The sequence below is a fragment of the Lupinus angustifolius genome, chromosome LG03 (genome assembly GCF_001865875.1).
Source record: "Lupinus angustifolius cultivar Tanjil chromosome LG03, LupAngTanjil_v1.0, whole genome shotgun sequence".
NCBI lineage: Eukaryota > Viridiplantae > Streptophyta > Magnoliopsida > Fabales > Fabaceae > Lupinus > Lupinus angustifolius.
Window position 1 is genome coordinate 19060671 of NC_032011.1, and position 9726 is coordinate 19070396.

Here is a 9726-nt window from a genome sequence, read left to right on the forward strand (position 1 = left end):
TGTGTTTGGCTCACTCCCTCACTTGGTTTGGTTTTACACTTTTTTGATTTAAAAGATGTTTGCAAAGATCTTGTTACACAAAATTGAATTTTCAATTTGCAAAAATTTCAAGTTATGACATTATATGATGTTTTCACAAAAGTTTAGCATATATCTCATTTTGCTCACTCAAAGCGTAATTCAAAGTATGTTTAGCATTTTCTAATCATGTGATCATGTTTCAAGAATTTTGTTTAGCCATTTTGATTTCGGTTTTTAAAATTTTTGAACAAACGAATTTACTTTTTACATATTTACACAATCTAAACAAGAAATTCTAAAATATGTCAAGTTCTTGTCCCCCCTTTTTAAATGACGGCTTGTCCTCAGGCCTTAAAATTTTTTGGGACTTACTTTATGTGATTTAAAAATTGCTTTGATTTCAAAATAAAAATGCTAACAAAAGACGATCATAAAGGAAGTAAATATTTACCAAATACTGGGTTGTCTTCCATTCAACGCTTCTTTAATGTCACTAGCTTGACATTGGTTACCAAAAAAAAAAGTTTGTTCCCTTCTACTGCTCCGTTGAGCCAGGTTCACCCCTCATGATTGCATTACCATGTTCTCTCGGATTTACTTCTGTATTAGCTGAGAATGTTGATTTCTGATTTTCAGCTACTTATTTGGCTAGTTGCCCAATCTGTATCTCCATGTTTCTCAGAGAAGCATCGATATTCTTCTGATTTGACATTGTCATTTGCATAAACTGGTTTAGAGTATCATCCAGTTTAATGCTCTTATCCTGGGTGGGGTGTTGAAATTGATTGTTCCGAGGGTAGAAGGGTTGCTTTTGAGGAAGATCTTACCTCCAAGGCTGATTACTCTGAAACTGATTATTACCCCCTTGAGGATAATTATTTTCAGAAGTTCTCCCTTGGCATGTATTATAATCATGATCTTCGCTACAATTATCACACTGATAAATTTGCTTCTTGGAGGTTTCCCGTAATTGTTTTGTCAAATCACTAAGTTTTTGGGTTACCTCTTCCAGTTGTTGTTGAAGAAATTTGTGTTGGTCCAGTACTGCATCATTTAATGCCATGGATTCGATGATATCAATGGCTTCTTCCGGAAGTTTAGCCATTAACTGTCCGCCCGCAGTTGCGTTCAAGATCCATTTGTGCTGCTGTTGGAGTCCATTAACAAAAATGTGGATCTGAGTTTGAACATTGAAACCATGGTTGGGGCATTTTCTTAGCATGGATTTGAATCTGTCCCATGCTTCGTAGAGACTTTCCCCCGTAGGTTGGATGAAAGTGGAGATAGCAGTTTTTAAGTCCATGAATTTTCCTTGTAGGATATAAGTTGGATCAGAAGAGCACTAGTGGGACTTGTCACTTACTAGGTAGATCCTTAGATGCATGGCACAGTAAAAATCAAGCATGTGTTGCTTTTTCCATCGACAAAGTGGAATACATTGCCGCCGATGTGTGTTGTGCTCAAATCCTTTGGATGAAGCAGCAACTTAAGGACTATGGATTTAAACTAGAAAAGATTCCTATAAAATGTGATAATACAAGTGCGATAAACCTATCCAAGAATCTCGTTTTGCATTCGAGAACCAAGCATATAGAAATTATACATCATTTCTTGCATGATCATGTTCAAAAAGGCGATTGTGTGCTTGAATTTGTTGAAACTACTAAGCAATTAGCTGATATTTTCACCAAACCCCTCTCATGAGTTACTTTCTATGTTCATTGAAGAGAACCTGGAATCCTTGATGAAAAATATCTTCATTAAAATCGTCTAACTCTTTATTATATGCCTCGTATGCTAAATGTCTAATATGCTTCAAAATGAATACTTGTTGCGTGCATTTCATTCCTAATATGATCCATGATTTAGTAAAATATGCTCTATATGTATATGTGGCTGCTTAAAAATTGCTTGATACATGTTAGAAATCTTAGTCAACACTTATTTTTCATGTAGCCAACACTTATTTTTCACGAAATTTAATCGATTAAAATGAGTCTTAATCGATTAAAATGAGTTCCAGTAGCCAACACTTATTTTTCAAGAAATTTAATCGATTAATGTCCCATCTTAATCGACTACTTGGGCTCATTTTTCTGAAAATTTGGAATGTCAACTATGATTAATCGATTAAATGCTTCTTTTAATCGATTAACGACATCATATATAACAGAACCATAAGTGTTTTTGCCATTATTTTTCATCCTCTCTATCCCCTTTCTCTCAAAATCTCAGAGGCAACAACATAATCTGAGTTCTTAGCCAAAAAGAAGAATAAACCCCACCCTTCACCCACATTGCACTTCATTTCATCTTATTTCCTCTCAAATCAAACCAAAAACCCAACTTTCCAAATTCCAAAGCCCTAAGGTTAGGTTCCCCCAAAAATCCTCCTTCAACTCGGTTTTGCACTCAAAATGGAAAGAGGACAGTAAAAAATAATTAAGACAACTGCTCAGCGCCTACGAAGGACTCGCATTCCTGCAACACCGAATCCGGATGTGAGGTAGGACTGTGGAGACCTCTACTACTCTCTCACACTGCAGGAGACTCGGTTGTCAAAGTTTTAGGGGAGGAAACCAACTTACATCAGGTATGTCAATTTAACCTGGATGGGGGGACAAAATTTTGAATTTCCGCAACTTATGCAAACTCAACGAGTTGTCACCTGTTTGGAATTGAAGGTAAATATTTACCCTGCCTTAGTTAGAGAATTTTATATCAGCTTCAGATACAAGGATGGAAAGTATTGGTCTATGGTTTCTAGAAAGTTATTTCATCTAAGTGAGGATATTTTCATGAATGTGGGAGGTTTATCCACAAATGGTGCTAGCATTGGTAATTGCGACTAGGTCAAGAATTCATTCCATGCTGCTAAGGTTTACAAGTCTTGTCTAAGAGGTCCACATCTGTATATCCAAGGAGAACTAACAAAAGTCGGGTCATTATCTTTGGAAAATAGACTATTGCACTATCGTATAACGTACATCTTAGTTCAGAGAAACACAAATCATGCACAACCAACTGTGAATGATTTAAGGTTTATGCATGTTATTAAGGAAAATGTTATGATTAATTGGCCTAAGGAGATTCTGAAGGTCAGGTATAGTGTGTCAACATCACAATCCAAGCTGCTTCCCTATAGCATATTCATTTCGAGGATCATCGATTATCTGCATATTGATGTCTCTGATACCATCATCATGGAGTCTTATGATAAAGATCACCTGGTTGGTGAAAGTCTGATCCACAAGATGGGTATTTACAACTATGGAAATACTTGGCAATACCAAGAGGATTATAACACTACTGTGGACTTGGACTTATCTGGAAATGAGGATCAGGCGGGAACAGATCAGCCTAATGCAGGAACTCAGGGGGAGTCGTCTGGAACATCACCACAGGTACAACCCTTTGGATTAGCTCAGTTGGATGCAATGGATCAAAGGCTGAATAATACAATGGATCTACATTTTCAGACTTTAAAGGACTCGTATCATATTGATTTGCAGGAATTTGAGGAAAGACAGGTCACCTACATTGATAACCACTATCAGTCTATGAGGAGCTTTGTTAAAAACACTGTTGAAGCATAGAATGATAGGTTTTGTGCAGAACTTGAGAAGCTCAGAGTCCTTATTCAGGGAGATAGTAGTCTGACAATTCCTCATGACAGAGACCTTCCTCTTCATTCTTAGATTAGAAGACCTTCCTTTACATCCTTAGATTATGCCAAGTCAACCTTCTCAAGTATGCAACTCAGTGGTGCCACATAGGCGCCTGACGGTATGCACCTGCAAGTGGACCAATTTGACTTAACATAAAAGAAAGCTTACCTCATGCATGACCTTACTTCAAGTAGCCTCCATAAACTTTTAAGTAGTTGCTCACCATAACTGGTCCAACTAGCTCAACATAGCTTAGGTGAGTCAGCCCCAAGCAACTTACTAAGCTACTTGACAAAGTGAATGAACCCATGCTGAATGGTTTGGTCTTGAACTTGGCGTGTGATAACCAAGGCTAGGAAGTGGACATGATCCTATAAATTGAAGGCACCTCTCAACACTTCAAAGGCATTCAAGACATTCATTATTCACGAAACTCTTCTCTCACAAATGCTCTGATTTTGTAATCCCTTGGATCCACAGGTCCAAGCACTTAGGTACTTTCATTTTTATAGTTTTTCTCCTATAATTCGATAGGATAAGGGAGTTGGTAAATTAGATACAAAAATTGATTTTGTAATCTCATTTGGAACCAAAAGCATCTCATCCTTGGATAGATGGCTAATGCTCCAACATATTGATTTGGATTATGGTGTAATGTTATTTCTTGCTTCATTTTTATCATCTTTTGATTTCTATTTATTCAAGTTATTAGTTTTGGTTATTTTTTATTGTTTAAGAAGTTATTAATGAGGTTTTAGCTTGATGACCTAAAACTTGATTTAAAGATCCAAAACATGCTTCTTCTTAAAGTGTTGACAAGTGAACTAAAAAGTAAAACCAACACCTTAGTTCACTTTCCATATCAAAGCATCTATTTTAACCAACCTGTATTCAAGGATAAACAATGTTAACGGAGGCTGAAGTAGGGTCTGACAACATACTCTGACAAGTGGTAGTTAATTATCGTTTAGTGTGTTATACAAGGTTTGAAAACCATTTATACTATTCAAGGACACTTTGTGGAAGGTTAAAACATGGTGTATGAAATTAACCAAAATATAACACATAACTTGCATAAAGTTTTCGAAATCATTTAAGTTAAGAAATAATTCCATCATTCAAACCAAAAATTCTCCTCAAGAATATGTAAATATTTGTTTACATTTTATTGTCATTTTATGCAACAACATAAACCAAAACCTTTGAAAAAGTTGTTAATCCTTATTTTTGCTATAACATGTTATATGATTACATTTCTATGATGCAATTCCTTGTTGTTCGACATAACTATATACTATACTACAATTGAATCTTGAAGAACACACAAGTATATAAAGTGTTATCAATAAATTTTATTTGTTGAAATCATGGTTTATATACAAAAGTGCAAATTAGTTCATGATTTGTAACATTGTGAATAGAAACAACATATAAAAAGTGTAATTCAATCCATGGTTTCTTACTTGATAATAAAAGAGTGATGAATTAATAAATCTAACCGTTAACATTTACTTTCTGTCATTTATTTTCCGCTGTAACATTTACTTTCTGTCATTTATTTTCTGCTCCTAACATTTACTTTCTGTCATTAACATTCCACAATTAACTACTAACTCTTTATTTTATTTATTCTCATTCAGTCATTTAATTTTCCGCATCTAACAATTTATTTATTACTTTAATCTTTTATTCTTTATACCAGTCTATTGCAAGAAATGGTACAGTTTATTATGAGACCAACCCTTCGTAAGAAGTGGTACAGTTAAACTACTAACTTTATTCTTTTTATTATTTGATACCATCCTTTCATAAGAAATGGTATGGTTAACTTAATAAAAATAAATCGACCTTTTACGGTATGGTTAAATGGAACCTAAAAGGGAGTAAATAAAGTCATCACTCAAAAAAATGCTCACCACTCAATCAATCACACTAATGACTTGAAACCCCAAATTAAATCGCTTTCAACACCTATGCTTAGGGAAAGTTTTCAATTTTTAACATCAATTATAGCACCAGAGGTAGCCAAAAATGGTGTACCTAGTATGATTGGAATTTGTGCATCTTCATCCATCTCAAGTATTACAAAATCCGTTGGAATGTAAAATTCCCAACTTTGATAGGAACATCCTCCAAGATGCCTATAGGAAATTTAACTAACCTATCCGCTAATTGAAGTGATATAGTATTGGGTTTTAGTTCACCCACGTCCAATTTTTTTCAGACGGGTAAGGAAATGAGGCTCACACTTGCTCTCAAGTCATATAAAGCATGGTCAAAATTAGTGTTACCAATTAAGCATGGGATATATAAAATAGCAGTATCTTATTTAGGAGGCATTTTATTTTGAATTAAAGCGATACACTCCTTAGTTAGAGCAATTGTTTCATAATCCTCTGGTATTATCTTTTTAGATAGAATACCCTTAAGTTATTTCATGTACGCAAGCGTCTCCTGCACTACCTTAGTGAAGGGAAAAATTGATATATAAGTTCTTAAGGATATATAAAAATTTCCCATATTTATTTTCTAACTTTGCCTTCGCAAATCGCTGGGGAAAGGAATTGGTGGTGCATATGGTGGTGGGGCTACATACTTATACACCTTTTCAAAATTTTGTTCCCCTTTAGGGAGTTGTGTCTCAATATGTTTCTCTTCCACTTGTGTATCATTCTCAGTTCGAGGAACATCCTTGAGTTCCTTCCAAATCCTTATTCGGATAACCTTACAATGTTCATTATTTCGATTTTTCTCTAGTTGTTCTGGAAACATCCTTATTTGCCTATTAATGTTTCTAGCTTGTTAGGAAATTTGTGTTTGTAACATTTTTCTGGTGATGGTCAGATTGTCTATCTTAGAATTCAAATCATTTAACATACTTGTAACATTTTTATTAATCATGATTTGATCCTCTTGAAATTTATTATGGGTAACAAGAAATTTTTCTTGACCTTCCATTATTATTATAAGAGTAAAATCAATAGGAGAAGTTTGTACTTGTGGAAACTGTGTTCTAGGTATCCTATTACCTTGCTCATCCTAATGTTGATGATTTAAACTGTTGTTTCTCCTCTAGGAAAGGTTGGTATTGTTATGCACGTATGGTCGGTTGAATTGTTGCCCGCTCCTCTCCTTGTAGTCATAGTAATTGCATGATTCAAGTTGTTCATTGGCCCAAGCTCCATGTACAGATTCTATAAATTGTTTGCATTCAGACCACTCATGCCCTTTTGCTCCACACCCTTCAGATGTTGCAGTTGACCCAATAACATTAGCGTGGTATTTTTCCAGCTTCCCAATCCTTTGAGAAAGGTTCTCCAACATGTAAATTTCCTTGTCTATTTCATTTCCTAAATATTGTGCACTAGAGACTCTCCTTGGATAATGTGTCCTCTAATTCACAAATTGGTGATGATTGGCAACCACATTCTCTATGATCTTTGAAGCAACATCAATTCTTTTGCACATGAACGCATCACCTACTGAAGAGTCGAACAATTATTGTGATGGAAAGTTTAGCCCACTGTAGAAGTTTTGAACCAACATCCAAGGTGGAATACCATGATGAAGGCAAGCTTCAGTCAGCCCATTTAATCTTTCCCATGCCTCAGCAATTGACTTCCCATCCTTTAGACTGATGTTTGGGATGAGGTGCCTGTAGTGCATAATTTTGGAAAAAGGAGAGTATTTTTTCAGAAAAGCCTCCTCCAAAATTCGCAATGTTTCTTGAATTTCAACATTTTGATTTCTTAGCCATGTCTTAGCTCTGTCTCTAGGGGAATATGGATAAATGTGGATACGTATGGCATCTTCAGAATCCCCATGGACTCTTATAGTTTCATAGAATTCCAAGAACTCATAAATAGGGGCATTCAACTCCTAATTAGCTCCTCCTCCAAATTGGTTTTGCATCACCATCTGGATCAGAGTAGACGACAAAGAAAAGTTCTATGCCTCAATAGTTGGGCGGATTATTCCAGGACATGAGCTATGAGCATTAGGGGCTTTTGTAGTCGCGAAGTGGGTTTTCATCCCATTCAGCCATTGTTTGTACACATGCATATCTTTCTCTTCCTATTTCTCTTTGTTGCCTTCTTCTACTACGGAAAGTCCTTTGTGGCTCTGAGTAGTAATTTGAACTTTGCATAAACCAAATGGGAAACCTGCAAAGCTACCAATAAAAAAGAAAAACATGTAATACACTAGAGTAAAGTAATTAATTAATTGAGAATTAAAGAAATTTCGGCACAATCCCCGGCGAAGGCGCCAAAAACTTGATAGGGCAAATCGCAAGTGCATGATTATGTCGTCAAGTAATAAAATATCGATCCCATGAGGACTAGAAAATTCCTTTAATTATAAAAATTACTTTTATACTTAACTCAAATAGGAATTAATAGTGAATTTAGAACAATTGAACAAGAATAATTATAAAAATGGTAAAGAGGGATTAAAATCTAATTTAGGAAGAGTTCCCAAGATAAGCTTTACGACCTATACACTCCCAAATCCTTGTTTTGCTCCTTTTCAAGAACTTTCAGTTATGAGGTTGAATAGGTCTTTGATATGTGTCATCTTCTCTCGAGCTCCGACACGTGTACTCAATTGAAGTCACACCTACTCTCGTGGTACGATTATCAATCAAATCTTTTACTTAGATCTTTATATCCAATCGCTTCATAGAAACCCAAGGTGAATTCCAGAAACCCTTGTGAATCCTAATACTACTCTCATGAATTAGGATTCTAGTTTGAATAAGTCAATGATCAGATAGTTCGGTTCACCTCTCGGTCCTTCCCAAATGTATCTAAGAGGTGTAATTTATTGGTCAGACAACTGACATGAATAAAACTCAGTTTAATGATTCAAATCACGACACTCAATGAAATAGAAGTAAGAACAAGTATTTATTGAATGTAAAAGGGCATAACTCCAATCCTAAAAACAAAGGGAATTACTCACTCATGATGGAGAAGAGAATACCAAAATCTAAATTAAAGAATTATATTCTAAAGTGTAAAGTGTAAAGTGTATCATCCTAGAGGGAGAACCATCATTTATCCTAATTACAAAATATTGGGCTAAGCCCAACGAAACAAATCTAAAAAATAGGAATATAATATAACATATTATTTTGGCCCTTCAATTGTTCTTCGCATAGCCTTAAGACAAAAATCCATCTTCTTGCACCAAATCTATACTCTTTTTGGCTTTAATCCATCCAAATAGCACAACATAGCTAAAAACACTCGCTAAACCCTAACAAAGAGAAATAAAAGCTAAAAACAATCCTAAAGTCCTAATTATGTCCTAAAATACAAGTCAAATGCAATGGAAATGTAGCATAATTTCACACTCATCAGAGACCCAAGAATGTCAAGCATACTATTGGTATCAACAAATATCTTCGCCATCATGGGCAACAATGGAATATGGACAGTGGTGATTCCTCCTCTGATGAAGGTGGTAGATGGACATTGGAAGGGATCCTTAATACATCGCTACACTAAAAGTGGAGAGGTTGGCCAAGTTTGTCGGCCAAAAGCAAACCTACATTCAATATGCCAACATGGCAAGGATGGAGGAGCAAGGTGTTAGGTATCAGTGGTTACAATACACCTAGAAGGGGGGGGGGGGTTGAATAGGGGTCGCAGCCGCTTTTCGAAACTCAACAATTTATGCTGAATCACCCCTATTTAATCGATTACAGGATGAAGATAATCGATTAACAGAACAATCTTAATCGATTAACAAAAACAGTTCTAATCGATTAACAGAAACAATCTTAATCGATTAACAGAAACAGGATAATCGACTAACGCAACATTTTTAATCGATTAAACAGAAACAGTAAGCTATTACAAAAAACGATTAATTGCAGAACAGTTAACCGATAATGGAACGAATACAGAGCTTACAGATTTTGTATCAGAGCAACATCCAGTATAGCATCAGAACAGAATGTATCAATTGAATTCACTATACCAAATAATCGATTGAAAACAGTAAAGAGAGAGAGAGAAAACAAATCCTGCAA